The sequence below is a fragment of the Cynara cardunculus genome, assembly GCF_001531365.2.
Source record: "Cynara cardunculus var. scolymus isolate 2C chromosome LG 17, CcrdV1, whole genome shotgun sequence".
Lineage (NCBI taxonomy): Eukaryota > Viridiplantae > Streptophyta > Magnoliopsida > Asterales > Asteraceae > Cynara > Cynara cardunculus.
In genome coordinates this window covers 4,590,727-4,607,451 of record NC_037544.1, presented here as the reverse complement: position 1 = coordinate 4,607,451, position 16,725 = coordinate 4,590,727, and the positions used below count along the sequence as shown (strand labels likewise).

The following is a 16,725-nucleotide window of genomic DNA, read 5'->3' as shown; positions in this document are numbered from 1 at the left end:
TATTTAACATTTTTTGGAATGTCCAAGGACTTATTTGTTCCAAAAATTGTCCAATGACTTATTTAACATATTTTGGAATGTCCAATGACTTATTTGTTCCAAAARATTGTCCAATGACTTATTTAACATGTTTTGGAATGTCCAAGGACTTATTTGTTCCAAAAAAAAGTCCAAAAACTTAATCATTCTAAACAAGAAAGTCCATTGATTTTTATTGTACTTTTCCATGTGAGAATTACCATTTTCCCCCCTCATATTTTGTAGTTATTCAATAATTGGTTGTTGTACACGTGGCACTGAGATCACCTCTCCAGTATTGAAAATACATAGGCCTCGAGTCCGCAGCCTACCATTAGTCACCGTACACGTGTCCCATTAATTTCAAATTTTCTAACTTCATATTTGTTAAAATTTAATAGCATTTCCGATCATAAAAGTTGTTTGTTTATCTCTTAGTAGTTTTAGTAAGAGACAATATTTTAATCGTTAAGAGATGAATCTTGTTTGACAAAAAAAGTCTGTCTCTTAATAGTACCAAAACCTTCTGAATAATTTTAAATCATGAGCATCTCTTAACCATTCAGCGTCCTAATTTCATTGCAAGCAATTATCAAACAATTATATTTCATTTGCATTGTATCATGAGAGCTTCTTAATCATTCTGACTATTTAATCATTCATCAACTACCATAAAACCCCTAAGATTAAATAGAAAAAATTGAAGATTTTAGAATATTTTTTCTCCAAACGTTTATGTTAAGTGGTGTATTGAAGAGAATTTAGCTTAAATGATCATTTTCTGCATTTAAATAGGTTTTCTAATTATTTTTCTCATGTTTTGACCTAAATGTCATTGTATCTGCAATATCCAGGTCCATAATATTGCAGACCTAGCTAAAAGATAAAAAATGTCAAATTCAACCATTTTACCGTTGCAATTGCAGATTTGGCCGTATCCATTACGGACTAGGCTGTCAGAATTGCATATCTGTGTGGAATCTGAATTTTATTTCGGCCTTAAGCAAGTTTCATAATTTATATTGCTGAAGTAGTGACATTTGGGTCAATTATGGAGAAAAATGGTTAGAAAACCAATTTGAATGAAGAAAAAAATCATTTTTAACTCAAAGACTCTATATTAAAATAGAGAAAAGAAGACAGATAATATGAAAATTTTCAAATTTGGAGAAAAATCTGTAAACCTTTGTAGGATAGAAAGATAATAATATTTTAATTATTTCTTACCGATAAAAAATATTGAAACAAAATGTGTAGCGGAGAAAAATAATATTTTATTAAATGTATTAAATATTTTATTAATATAGTTAATATCAAAATTGTTAAAAATAGAGTAGTTGTTAGAGCTGAATGCAATTTTTTTAATTAAGATTTTGACTTTTTTTTTTGTAACCATGAGTTTTCGGGACAACTTAAGTGCACCGACTAATCTTCTGGGTGACCACGAATGGCTTGAAGTTATTATGGGTAAACCTCCATAGCCACAACGGTTTTCACGATATCTAGATTTGAACCTGGGGTATATTAAATCTTCCATTATATCCCCCAGAACTTAAAGGTTAAATTGGGAAATTAATAATTTTGTTAATTTTAACTAAAAATATTAATTAAAAGCATTTTAAGGATTTTATTCACTGAACCTTATTCCGATGAACCTTATATAAACACAAGATAAACAATGTGATATCTACAAACAATATTCACCGTGATACTCAAATATACATACAAGATGCACAATGTGATACCATTTCTAAAGCAATGAAAATAGCAAATTGCACACTATGATATGTTTCATAAAACAAAGAAAATAGATTGTGATACACGTGAAACATTGTGAACATTGTCATTATGATACACTTTGAATCATAGAACGTCTTTAAAATATGATGTATATTAGATAATTGATATACTAGGTAACTAATTTTAAATAAATATTTCATTCTAAAAAAATTAATTAAATATTTTGATTACTTGTCAAAAATAAAATTACTATATTACCCTTTTAGCTTATTTAAGAAATATCCTGAAATATCTCAAAGGAGTGGTTCATATTGAATCTCACGCTTACCACAAACTAATCAATTCTCTCTTTGAATGGGTATATATATATATATATGTATATATATATAGAGAGAGAGAGAGAAGAACGATCAAATGAAAACCACCCTCATTTGTACAAACCGTACAAACCACCCTCATACGTCAATTTCATTCTTTAATCTTATGAAATTTTTTCATCTTGTGAAATTGTTTCATATAATACTTTTTTTGATGAATTTGTTTCATATATGGTTATGAAATTGTTTCATATAATATTTAATGAAAATTTTCATGTATTTCTCTAAAATTAAAATAATGAAGATGATAATATCCATGATTAACACCCTCCACAATAAAAATGGTTAATCAACCTCTCATAATTACAAAAAAATTAACAAAATGAAAAATTATGACTGGTTGAATGAGGTTTTCACGGTTTATWCAAATTGAGTGGTTTTTATTTGATCGCTCCTCTCTCTCTCTCTCTCTCTCTATATATATATATATATATGAAACCTTTCTTTTGAGAACTAATTAAATTATGATAAACATGAGATTTCTGTATCATGTGTTATTTCATATGATTTTTTTTCTATCTAATACCAGGATTTAGAATATTGATTAACATATTTTTTTTTCACAATTTTGTTTGTTCACATTTGCTCAATTCACAATGCGAACCTAGGAAAAAAAAAATCCCAGATTCCGATGAAGATCCCCGTCGCCTTATGGCAAGGGGGACGGGGACGAAAACTTATTCCTCGACAAGGATGGAGATATGGATCGGAATTAGGATCCCCGATATCCCGACAACGGTACCATGTCCAATTATTAGCCAAGTAAATACAACCACCAACTTCCAAAAGTGGTTCAAAACATCCCACATTGAAACACCAGGAAGGAAGCAACAACCATTTCAAACAAAAAGCTCCCATTTCTAACATGGAATCAAAGTCTACAGATACCTAAACTAGTTGCCATTTTCCCAGTGGCATCTACCATCCAACCATATACCTCCAATTCTCCCCATCAATTTTAGTTTCATGGAGTCGTTTATCTAACATTTACCTGGTAAATTTACCATGTAGTTGAGCATGACAAAGACTGAGAATCTTACCTCGTGAGAGACAAAACTGGGATCAAGAATCAATAAAGAAGACTCGTACCTGATAAACACCTTTTGGGTAAAAGATGCATATCAACAACCCATTTTGATGGTCAAGAATATTACTGGATAAGGTAAATGAGAGAGAGCCGTGTAGATTCGTTCCCATGGTTTGATCCTTCCGGGTAAAACACGTTGTGTTCGGAAAAAGCCTTCTCTAGAGCATGCTCATGACAAGATCCCGAACTCCTACTTTGAGGGTTGGCAGCTGCAAGACGCAGGTCGATGTCTTAAGCCAGGCCTTCGATGGCGGATAGTTTTTTTGCCACCGACTACACGTTAGTTCTTGCAATTATTCTATAATTAATGATAATGGTTTTACTAAATGTATTTCAATTTCTTGTTCTTTTACTTTTTATTATATATTTCCTATTCGGTTCATCGATATGGGAAAAAAAAAATCAAAAGATAAACTTTTTTTTTATTGGGTTAACCGAACCGTAAACCTCGCAAACTGAATAACCCGAAACTGTTGTGGTTCGGATGAGTTTTCAGTTTTGGATTTTCTTATACTCTTAGATCGCCCAGTCACCTATGTTTCTTGATCTGCCACCAATGGGTCCCACTTTTTGAAAAAGCTCTTCTGTTATGGATGCCACCGATGGGTCCCACTGAAGGCAAGTTGGTTCTCAGAAAAACCTTTTTCGTCTCCGAAAGAAGCGATTTCACAAGCTTAGATGTGTTATCAATACTGATACGATTTGATATCAACCATCATTGACCAGATATGAAAGTCGTATTTGTTACAAAGATCTACGACATTTAAAAATGACTTGTAGTATAAACGGAATTACAAGCGAACGCAAATGCAACACAAAAAACTAAACAAGAAACACTTTGTTCATAATTCACAAAAATCCATGGTTGACTTGGGAGCCGAGCGTCCTCGTTGGCACACCAGTCCGGTTTTCGACTCTTATACCATTTGTAATATCTCGGGTCAACCGTACCAAATATTGTCCGTTTCGTCGACATATGAACTCACGGTTTTAAAATAAAACCGTGTATGCTAGAGGAGGTATTTGGTCACTTATAAGACAACATTTGTTCACATTTCCACCTGATGTGGATCTCACATACAATGTCCAACATACGGATTATAACTAATGAGAATCAAGTATTCAACAAGTAGCCTTTGACCCAATCAATTTCAAACGAACCCCATACAATATACCTTGAAGTTGGTGATTATGCTATACCTCCCAACAAGCAATCGGAAAGAGTGAGGGGTCGTTTACCAAACACTTATCCGCTAAGCGTTTACTCGTAAAATTTAACACTATCACTTACTTATCAGGCAAGATTTTGATTCATCAAAACGACATTATATGTAATAATCTACGCGGTAAGTGCTAACCGTGGGTAAGACTGTTGGTCATTGTCTCACTCTTACTGGATAAGATTCTTTGTCCTTACCATATTCACCCCATTTACGCACACAAATTGACATCCACAAAAGGTGCATAAAAAACAAGTTGTGCATCTATATACATCGGCTATAACAACCCCATCCACATTTTGTTTCAACTCCACATATATTATTAAACATAAGTTGTAGGCCTCATATAAGTGCCTTATCAAACAACATCATGTTGTTTAAAATAACAGAATCCAATTCCATTCCAAATCTTACAAACCAACACTCCACTGATTTCAAATCTATTTAAATACAAATCTAAATCTCTCAAAAACAATCATTCAAACCATACGGATTCGGTTAATTTCATATTTGTAATCAAACTAATTTGGGTTTCTGTTTAGCCCGATATGTCTTTCACTTGGCCCATTTAAAATAAAATTAAGAGTGAATTATGGATTTGGTACTTTTGTCAAAAATTACAATTTGAGTCCTTATACTCTATTAATTATGGATTTCATTGCATCCATATCCTTTTCCTACACTTCAATATTAATTTTGTTTTGTCTTTTCCTCTTTTAATAATAAATTTATTTAGTTATATATATATATATATATATCGAGTCTCTCTCTCTCTCTCTTTCAACGATCACTGACGACACATCCCATTCCCTTATCGCTCTCATTAGCAACAATCATCACCCTTTTCTCTAAGTCATCGCTACTCAAATCTCCCTTAAGTGAAGATGGTTGTGTCTATTAGTAAAACGTCAGTGCACCGATCTCCTCCCCTCCCAACATTTGTTTGCTATATCTGCTTTAGGTCCTTCGATTGATTTCCTCCACTCGCTTGTGCTTTTGCTTTCACTCTTTTGAGCTCAAATGTTAATGAAAGTCAATCTACTATTTATATCATAACCTTGTTTTGTTTGGGTTGGTTTTAAAGTCAGTTGGTGTTGGTTTTGAGTTAAAGCAGCTAAATAAGTAGTTAAAGTAAGCTCCTACATAAAATGAGTCTTGGTTCCACTCCCATTACTTCTTGGTCCAAAAATTGGGGTGTTAAGAAAACAAAAAAGGAAGGCATGAAATTTGAATTTTCCCCCTATTTATACTTGATTGGTTTGGAGATTATGTTGGAGTGTATATTTATAAAGGAAAATTGCATCAAAATGGAACCAACTTTCACCTGATTCCTATTTTGGGGAACCAACTTTCAAAATTGTCATTTAGGGGTATCTACCAAACTTTTTGTTTATTTAAGGGTCTGGTTGATCTGTTGAACATGTAACAGGTAATTTAAGGGTCTCTATCAAACCTTTGGTTAGATATAAAAATCTTGAATTTGATATTTAATATTAATTTTCTATTGCATCAATATTTTTTTTTTCTATTTAATCGATTTTTATTGTGGTAATTTGGACTTTTTTTGAAAAAAATTTCAATTTGATATATGAATTTAGGAAAAAAGAGATTTGAAATGAAAAATATATTTTATTGCATTAATTTTTGAAAAAAAACGAATTTTAGTTATTTTTTTATAATTATTATGCAAGTTGGTTCCCCAAAATAGGAATCAGGTGCAAGTTGGTTCCCCAAAATGACGATTTTGAAAGTTGGTTCCCCAAAATAGGAATCAGGTGCAAGTTGGTTCCCCAAAATGACGATTTTGAAAGTTGCTTTCCCAAAATAGGAATCAGGTGAAAGTTGGTTCCATTTTGGTGCAATTTTCCCTATTTATAATGCAAAAGTTGAATAAAGAATTAAGCCAATGAACTTATATGCCAAAAACAGATAAAGCATATTTATAATTATACTGAAATACCATCAAGATAGATGTTTGATAATGCAGATTTGTTAATGGATGAAGTCAAACTCAATGTATTATGGACCTGTCGTTTCGAGCCACAATGATATGTTTTCAAACAACTTTGTGCATCATCTTGTTCTTTATGTCCACTGCAAAGTTCTTAGCATTTTCCGTTATTAAAAACACAAAAAGCCAGAGCTTGGCTTTCTCTTTTAGATTTGGTAGAAATATACTTTCGATACAGTTTCCATAGATTTGTATGGGTATGTTTACATGTAATCACATGCATACCAAACGGAACAAAAAACAATAAGCGGAAAACAACAATATAAGAAAACACTGGTTTATTCATTACAACCACAGTGACCAAACTCGTCACACACATTTTTTTATTGAACAATCAAAAATCAGTTATAAATGTCTTGACAATACAAATAAATACCAAACCTGTTATGATTTCTTTTTGCTCATTGACTGATCTTGTAACATTTAACAATTGAAGTAGCAAAAGCACGCCCTCCCCAATCCTTCATGATGACAAGCTCCGTGTTCAGCCCCCTCCCATTCTCGACACTGCTGATCACAGTGCTTCGAGTCCCCACAATACCCCGACCATGTCTTGCTTCTCCTTCTGCATACCTTCTCTATCCCCTTCATACCCACCACCATATCTGCAATTACTTTCAACAACATATCAGTATCAAAGCATTTAAATCTAATAGCAAATGCCGTCACTAAGTTTTACAGATTATGGGTACATAAAACTAATAGCGACGTGTTTTGAGCAATCTTGCGAAATACTGTTCCATCAGAAAGCGATTCGTTTACCTGAATGAACAACTAGGAAGAAAACAAAGAGAAAAACAAAGAGAAAGGCAGAAACTTTGGTGTTCTTTGCCATTTTGGATTTGATTGTTATTGTTCTCTTGATCGTGCATTATTTATAGTGCAAAAGTCGATTAAATATACGAACGCCAAATGCCAAATCTTGACTAAGCGTATATTTATCATGGAAAAGCAAATGCAATTTTTTAATACTCATATGAATGCAATTTGAACCTTGTCGGTGCGGTTCGTTTCCGAGCATTTTCGTCCATCTTATTGTTTCTTTGCATTCTCCGCCATTGAAGCACAAAAAGCCAAGCTTCGTCTTCTCTTATTTAGACTGCGCTTCGATTCCACCATTTGTTTAGATGTGATACTTGAATGTAACTCGCTTTTATTCACATGTGAATTTTAATTACACGAATATTTAATTAATTAATATTATTTTTCAAAAAGCACTACAATTTGTAATATTTTTATTATTATTATCTTGTTTGAAATTTCAAATAAGCCTTTATTTTGTTTAATTTTTGAAATTTTAATGCTCAATATTTTTTGGTTAAATTGTATATGAAGTTATTAGTGGCCTCTTTTATATCTTTCAATGGGATTCTGTAGTCATCCAATTCTTGGAAGAGCAACATGAAGTTTCAATTTATCTAATAAGTTTGGGAGAGGAAAAAAAGGAATTAATTGCAAGTACAATCTAAAAGAATAAACCATGGTTGCAAATGAGGAAAGTGAAAGGTGGGTTGAATAACATGTCAAAATGAGTAATATTTAAGTGCGATTGTCGGGTTGGGTCGTCAACACCTTTTTGTCATTTTTTTGGATATATATTGAATGTATTAAACTTAATTACAAAAACTATGTAATTAAAATATATTTTGGTTGATTTGTAGTTATTTTACAACCATTATATGATAAAAATAACATTGAACAACATTTAGGGGTAATATGGTCATTTTAATAGTTTTGTCCTGTCCTGTCTTAGTTGTACCAAACATATGACAGACATTTAGTCCTGTCCCGTCTCGTCCCATCCTGTTCTATCTCATCCAGTCTGCGTACCAAACACTACTTAATTGCAGAGCTGTTAAGACTAATTTACAATTTTGGTCCCTGTATTTACGAACTTGGTTTACAAATTTCTTTTTTTTTGTACACTTTAACCTTTTTGTAGGTCCAGATCTGCCACTTACAGACCTAGGGCCATTTTGATGATTTTGGAAGCTAACATCTGAAATATGACTATTTTAATTAATTTCTAAAAAAATAACATTACTAAATGTTACATTTTTCCATGAAATCATGCACGTACTTAACAAACCAAACAACAATAAGTGAAAACGACAATGGTATAAGAAAACACTGATTTATTCATTACAGTCACAATACCCAAACTTGTCATACACATTTTTATTGAACAATCAAAAATCACTTCTGGTCACCTGAACAATACAAATAAATACCAAACATATTATGAACTTTTTTTGTGTGTTAACCAATCTTGTAACATTCAACAATTGAAGTAGCAAAAGCACGCCCTCCCCAATCCGTCACGATGACAAGCTCCGTGTTTAGCCCCCTCCCATTCTCGACACTGCTGATCACAATGCTTCGAGTCCCCACAATATCCCGACCATGTCTTGCTTCTCCGTTCACATACATTCCCTATTCCCTTCGCACCCAACACCATATCTGCAATTACTTTCACCAACATATCAATATCAAACCATTTGAAATCTAATATCAAATATTGCCACTAAGTTTTTAAAGATTATGGATACAAAAAACTAATAACATGTTTTGAGCAATCTTGCAACATACTGTTCTGTTATAAAGCAGATTTTCTTACCTGTATGAACGAGGAAGAAAATGAAGAGAAAAACAAAAATAAAGCTAGAAACTTTGGTGTTTTTTGCCATTTTGGATTCGATTGCTAGCTATAGATATATCTTGATCGTGCATGTATTTATAATGCAAAAGTCGATTAAACATATGAACTCCAGATGCCAAATCTTGACTGAGCATATATTTAATTTTTTAATACTCGTATGAATGTATTTTGAACTTAACGTTTATAATTCGTTTCGGAGCAGTTTCGTCCATCTTCTTGTTTCTTTGCATTCTCCGCCATTGAAGCACAAAAAGCCAAGCTTGGTTTTCTCTTATTTAGACTGCACTTCGATTCCACCGTTTGTTTAGATGTGATACTTGAATGTAACTCGATTTTATTCATTTGTGAATATTAATAACACGAATATTTAATTAATTATTATTATTTTTAAGAAAGCACTACATAATGTTGTATTTTATTATTTTAATCTTGTTTGAAATTTCAAATAAGCTTTTATTTTGTTTAATTTTTGAAATTTTAATGTTCGAATATATATATATATATATATATATATATATATATATAAATTATATATGATGTAGATATAAAACTATAAATGGACATTCTTTGGATAATCGATAAAATTATGATAATTTTACGAATCGATGAAACAAGTGTTATTTTACATGATTTTTTTACATCTATATATTGGGTTCTGTGTATTGCTTAACATATATTTGTTTCACAATATGAACATTTTTTATGTGTTTGTAACATAAAACTATTAAAATATTTATACGAAAATGGATCAACTTGTGTTTTATGTTATATATATTTGTTTATATAGATAACAACCAGAAGAAAAAATGAAAAAATTGTAAAGTACGCTTATATAACTGTATTTTGATACTCTCACTGTTACGAGAATGGTGGGGAAGTTAATAGTACCCGACGACATTCGAATACCTCAAGAAAGCCCGGCTAAAATTACAGGTGTTTTCAGTTTTTGGACAAATCGTATCAGAACTAATTGTATTTTACTTCGATACTTATTTTGAAAACCATATTTTAGAAGTTTTATTTTAATATTTATGTTAAGACATTTCAAACAAAAAAAGTTTAATATTTTCATTTTCAAAAAATGATATTTTTTATAAAAGTAATATATAATATAATTATTATTTTGTTTACGAAGTTATAGTTCTCATAAATATATTAAAAACACAGTATATTCTCTTAGTTATATCAAAGACATAAGAGCAGCTCTAATGCAAAGTTCATATAAGCAATAACTGTAACTTCTTACAATAACCAACATTGTAGAGAGCTTTTATAAGAATCTTACTTTCTTTTGAGTTCTTATACAAGAATCTTGATTCTTACTTGAAGTTGGTGTGAAGTGACAATTTGCTAGTTTTTATATATTTTCTTGGCTTTTATATTCAATATAATAATTAATATGTATATATTTATTTAACGTATATTATATATGGGACCCACAAAATGAGTTTTTATAAAAACTACCATTGTGGAGTTTTATATGTGTTAATAATTTTGATGAGTTAGAAATTATTTGGTAGGAAAAGTAAAATAATAGGTTATTATAAGAATCTCCATTGGGGATGCTCTAATACATCTATTTTAAATGAAGCTTTAAAAGTAAGTTTTCGTTTATTCTAAAAGTAATAATTTGTCATCGTCACATGGATGGGAGTGGTTGTTGTGACGACGAGAGTCATGACATGGTAGTCGGTGGTGTAACGACCGACAATAATGGCATGTTATTCGGTATGTTGGGGGGGGATGGTGGTAGCTGTAACAATGACAGTTGTGGTATGGTAATCGGCAAGGTGAGGTTGAGTGGTAGTTGTGACGATAACAATAGTGGCATGATGATCGGGCGGACAGGTGGGGGCATTAGGCGGAATGGTTGTGGGTGGTCACGTGTGGGGGTGATAGTTGTGACAATGACGACAGTGTCATGGTGGTTCTTATCGGTTGTGGTCCGGTGGTTTAGATCGAGGGTCGACGACGGTTCAAATCGGTAAGGCTATGCGATGGTGGTGGTTCAGATTAAGTATGTAAGATGAGTATAATCTTGTCTTTATGAGAAAATGAGATGGAATGAAATTGAATTCATTTTCAATTGTGATGGAATGACCAAATTCACAAATGGTGGAATGTGCGGAATTCAATTTCATTCTATAGGTAAACCAAACACCTAAACTGAATTTGGTCATGGAATTGATCATTCCAATTCCTTCGAATTCCGTCGGAGGTAAAATGAAAAAATAATTTTTAAACAATTTTATTTACATCTTATTTTTAAATGATAACAATAATAAAATTAAAAACTTTTAACTTTAAACACAACGTATAGCATATGTAAGGTTATATGTTTGAATTTTTTATCGTAATTTTTTTTCAAGAATATAATAAATCTGAAATTAAAAGGTAAAAACTAAGAAAATGACAAAAATATGATTTGAACCTACACATGGAACGGGAGAAAAACCATGTTAACCAAATCTACCAAAAAAAACTTGTATTTCATTTGTAGTTTCAAAATATATACGGTTACATACAACAAAATAATATCATGATACTTTTTACAACCCTAAATATTTTTAAACTATGACGGTGTAACAAAATGATGGTTCATATTATCGTATGCACTCGTGTGGGTCCATCACTGAAGTATAGTCAAGCGATTTATTTTTGTGAGAAAAATTGATTATTATTTCAATATACTATATTATAAGGCATTTGACAAAAACTCTTAAAAATCATTTTTTATACATAAAGTACTGTATATTGATGCATATTACTTAAAATTCAAGATTACAAGTAAAACATGCATAAGTACAACTTATTAAAGCTCCATATTTGAATTCGTGTAACTAACTACGAATAAACATAATCAAATAGAGGATAAACATCTATAAAAAATCTAAAATATAATTAGGATCATTATCGAGTTCTAACAAAATAATTAATTATCATTTTTATAAAAAAAAATTATATTATTAAACTAAATAAAAATTACTTCGATATTGAACCTAAATTAAATTATAATTAAAAAAAGTGAATTAAAAAGTTACACAAAAAAATAAGGAATTTTAAATAGTTAATTTGATACTAATATCAATATATTTTTGTCAAATTTTTATAATATATTCAAATTTATATTTTATTTAAAAATAAAAAATCATATTTTTTCCAAAATCACGTAAAACCATATTATAACGTCGACTGAGATAAATAATAAAATGAAATATTAAATCAAGATGTATCTCGCTGCATTGCGCGAATATTATTTTAGTTTCAATTAAAAACAATTCTTCAAAAGAATAAAAAAAAGAGTGGCGGGTTAAACAAATTGGTTCAACCCGTTTTTGTTGGTCTTTCACATTTATAGAGTATTCAAATTAATCAGCACACAATCCGTTGTAGTCTAGTTGGTCAGGATATTCGGCTCTCACCCGAAAGACCCGGGTTCAAGTCCCGGCAACGGAATTTTTTAAACTTTTTTTAAATTATGCAATATTGCCAGTTTAGTCCTTCAAGTTGTCAACAACTTTCATTTAAACCCCTTCACTATGAATTTTACCGGTTTTTTATTACCAAGTTTAAGGGACTATTTAGTTAGTTTTTATTAAATTTTATATAGATAAAGTCGTCTTTGTGAATTAATTTGTTTGTAAAAATTGAGAATGTTTTTGTCTTGAAAGAGTCTTTTTATAATAGAATAAGCGTGTTTTTTAAAATAATAGAGGCAAATTAAAGAAAAAAACTTGGTTTTTGCATAAGCCTCCTCTACAAGGTTACTGAATAATTCACTTTCTATATCATTAAACCACTATCAAACACAAGATTTTTAGTAATATAACCGTTAATGAGATTTTAATTAAATTGATGACTTATTCATGAGTACAAACCCATTTCCTTATATAGGACATAAGGTTATAAATTTAATTAAAAACTATTTAAGATCATTTATCAAAATGACTCTACTAAATAATCAGATTTAACTGCTCGAATAAGTTGTGAGTCTCATTAAGATGACTAAGGGGCTGTTTGGCAATTGCTGAATGGTTTGGTGTAAAATGATTAAATGGTCAAAATGATTAAGAAGCTCTCATGATATAATGCAAAATGATTAAGAGGCTCTCATGATATAATGCAAAATGAAATATAATTGTTTGGTAATTGTGTACAATGAAATTATGGCTCTTAATAGTTAAGGGAGATCCATGATACAAAATCATTCAGAGGGTTTTAGAACCATTAAGAGACAGAGTTTTTTTTCTGACAAACAAGATTCACCTCTTAACGATTCAGAGGTTGTCTCTTAATGAAACTATTAAAAGGTACACAAACAACCTTTAAACTACTAAAAAAACGAAACCTAAATGGATGTGATGCAAAACAATGTTTAATAAATTCAATTTTAATAAACAATAATCGAACTGAACAAAGAGTAAAAGTTATTTATAATGAAACTTTCTTAATACGTTATTGTTTTATTACTTTAATTATTTTATTATATTAATCATCTATTTATTTATTACAAATATGTCATGATAAGTATTTCCACACCACAAATCCATACAGCTCCTAAATGTTCTTAAAAACAACATTTATCAGTAACATATAAAATAGAAAACATAATTAAATTGAATATTTTTCATCGTATAGCTTCTAACGTGTAGCTCAGTTAGCAAAAGAACAGGACAACTTTACTAAAATACAAGACAGGTCATGTGTTCGATCTCGATCCCTCCCACCAGTCTCAGTCATTAAAGGGGTCGTTTACTAAACACTTACCCAGTAAGTGTTGATTGGGTAACTTTTCTCACTTGATGCACATGGCAAGGGCTGAAAAATCTTACCCGATAAAAGCAATGATAAGGATAGAGAGTCTTACCCGGTAAGTGATGACGATGACTCTTACCTGGGTAAGCGTTTATCGGGTAAATTGTTGCATACGATACCGTTTTAATATACTATAATCTTATCTGGTAAAATAGATCATAGTGTTGAATCCTACCGGTAAACGCTTACTGGGTAAGTATTTGGGTAAACAGCCCCTAAGTGAGTCACAAAAATGCCAATTCACATTGATCTTCTCAAGGACATGTTCCATGTGAAACTGATTGAAGTTGTCGATAATCAATTTTTACCTAAATGTTTTTCGATCATACAAGTCTTACCTTCTTTAATATTTATTTGTTATATTTTATCTTAATTCAACAAAATATAAAAGCTTAGCTAAAAATAAACAAATATAAGAAAAGTAATGCTACTTGGGGGTTGTTTGTTTACCTCTTAATAGTTTCATTAATAGACAGTCTCTAAATTGTTCATAGGTGAATCTTGTTTGATAAAAAAAATTTGTCTCCTAATAGTTCTAAAACCCTCTGAATAATGTTGTATCTTGGGCCTCCCTTAACCATTCACCTCCCCAATTTCATTCCGAAACAGTTACCAAACAATTATATTTCATTTTGCACTACATCATAAAAGCCTCTTAATCATTTTACACTAAACCATTCAGCAACTGTCTAACAATCATTTAATATTTGTTAATATAAAGATAATTAAAAAGAAAAGAGGAAAATAAAAACTGATTTAAGGTGGAAATCCTACTCAAATATACAATCGTCCAAGCCATCTTCCCACCCTACATGTCTCCTTTTATGCCAACTTTTTTTTTTAATAATTATTTTTATATCATTTATCAACATATATTAAATTTATTATTTTCTAAAAGTACCAAATAATATAATCAGATGATAACTTTTATTTTATATTTTGTTAAATTGAAAATAATATCAGTTTTATGACTTTTATCTTATTAAATAATATAATAAGGTTTGATTTCGTTGTCACGTTAATAGTTAGGACTGTTTACCAAACGTTTATCCGGATATGTAATTATTGGTAAATTCAACATTATCACTTACTTACCGGGATATCAGGGGTAGATTATATTTCATATTCCCATGATCTTACCATTTACCTTTTTACCCCTGTTCACTTATGAAGACCATTGAGAACGCATGTTTAATATGACTTGGATGCTTACATGACATTAAACAATTCTAAATCGTTGATGAACATTTTGGACGAATGAGATTACTTCACAAAGGTATCACTAATTGTTTGGTTAACAAAAGAAAGGAACTACACATGCAGACATGTATATAGGGTTGGGTTCACCTGAGACCAGACTATTTCGTGAGACCCGCGAAACCACAAATTCATACTGAAACTTCACATCAAAACATTGTGAATGTACAAAAAACACAGATACTTCACAGCAAAAACACTGTAAAAGTTCAGTGTCATTTAAAACCTTGATTAGAACAATTATAACGAACATCTATCGGTCTTTAAATAAGTTGGTTAAAAACCGTTACTTTTGACATTTAAAGAGATATATAAGAGGAAAAGTTATGTGGCCAATAAAATAAAATAAAGTGTAGTAGTGGGCCCCACAGGCCATACCTTTTATTAATGAATATCATACGACATTTACAACATTTATACATACCATGTTTGTAATTATTCGAATAGTGAATTACATTTTTGGTCCTTCGTTTATTCATGTTTTCTGATTTTTTGGTGGTCCATTTTTCTTGTTTCGGAGTCCAAACGAGTCCGCTCTGTTAACCGCCCTTATTCTAGGCTCCTTTTACCTTGTCATGTATCTCTCACGTGATGGGCAAATCCGTCATTTGACACTTCTTCTTTCTCCTCGCTCCTCCTTCAACCCAAGAACATTCACCACCACCCGCCACCTGACCATCATCATCCACTACCTAAATCAAGATCGAAAATCTTACATAAATCAAAATCCAAATTGGAGCGTAAATCGGTATCAAGAAATCATGATTAGAGCCCGATCTAAATCATCCAAATGAAGGTGTAAACTCAATAAATTTGTGTCATTTCATCCATTCGTCAAAAGCTACACAATGGAAGCCATAAAACATATCAGTGATTTGGCCTTGAGATCAATCGAAGAATTGCAACTGGTGTATCCAAACTGGCTTATTTAATAAGTTCAAAAAATAAGTTAACTTATAAGTTAATATACATGACTTTAATCGTCTATAATTTAAAAAGATTTATTTAAGAGTTTATACGTAACTTTAAAAAATAAAAAAAAATAAAAATATATATTTTAAAAAAAGCAAGTTTTAAATGGGTTGAGTCAAAAGTGGTAGACAACAATAAGTTGTGTCGTCACAATAAAAAAAAATAGGCGTTAAAAAGACAGTGAAAGTAGATGAAAAACTATTTTTAACTTTTTATGTATATCTTGTAAATACTATTAAATATGCCACTTGTTTGGTATGATCATGCTCCGACGGCTATACTTTATTATATATATAGAGAAGACCGATCAAATGTAAACCATCTAATTTGTATAAATCGTGCAAATCATTTGCATCTGTCGATTTCATTGTTTAATCTTATGAAATTTTTTCATGAAATTGTTTAATCTTGTGAAATTGTTTCATATAATTTTTTTTTTATAAAGTTGTTTTATATACGGTTACTGAGATGTACCAGATCAATTCCTTTCTAAAACGCAATCTATGGATGAGCATGAGATTAAAAGTGATCAACGATTCAGATCTTTTCTTACGCTTCTCATCATAACT

The 16,725-nt window shown here is 30.9% G+C and overlaps 1 non-coding gene across 1 annotated transcript; it reads left to right on the top strand.

The window, feature by feature from the left end:
- Nucleotides 1-12,495: 12,495 nt before the first annotated feature.
- TRNAE-CUC lies at nucleotides 12,496-12,568 on the top strand. Its single transcript has one exon. It is a non-coding gene; the product is annotated as a tRNA-Glu (tRNA).
- The last annotated feature ends 4,157 nt before the right edge of the window (nucleotides 12,569-16,725 follow it).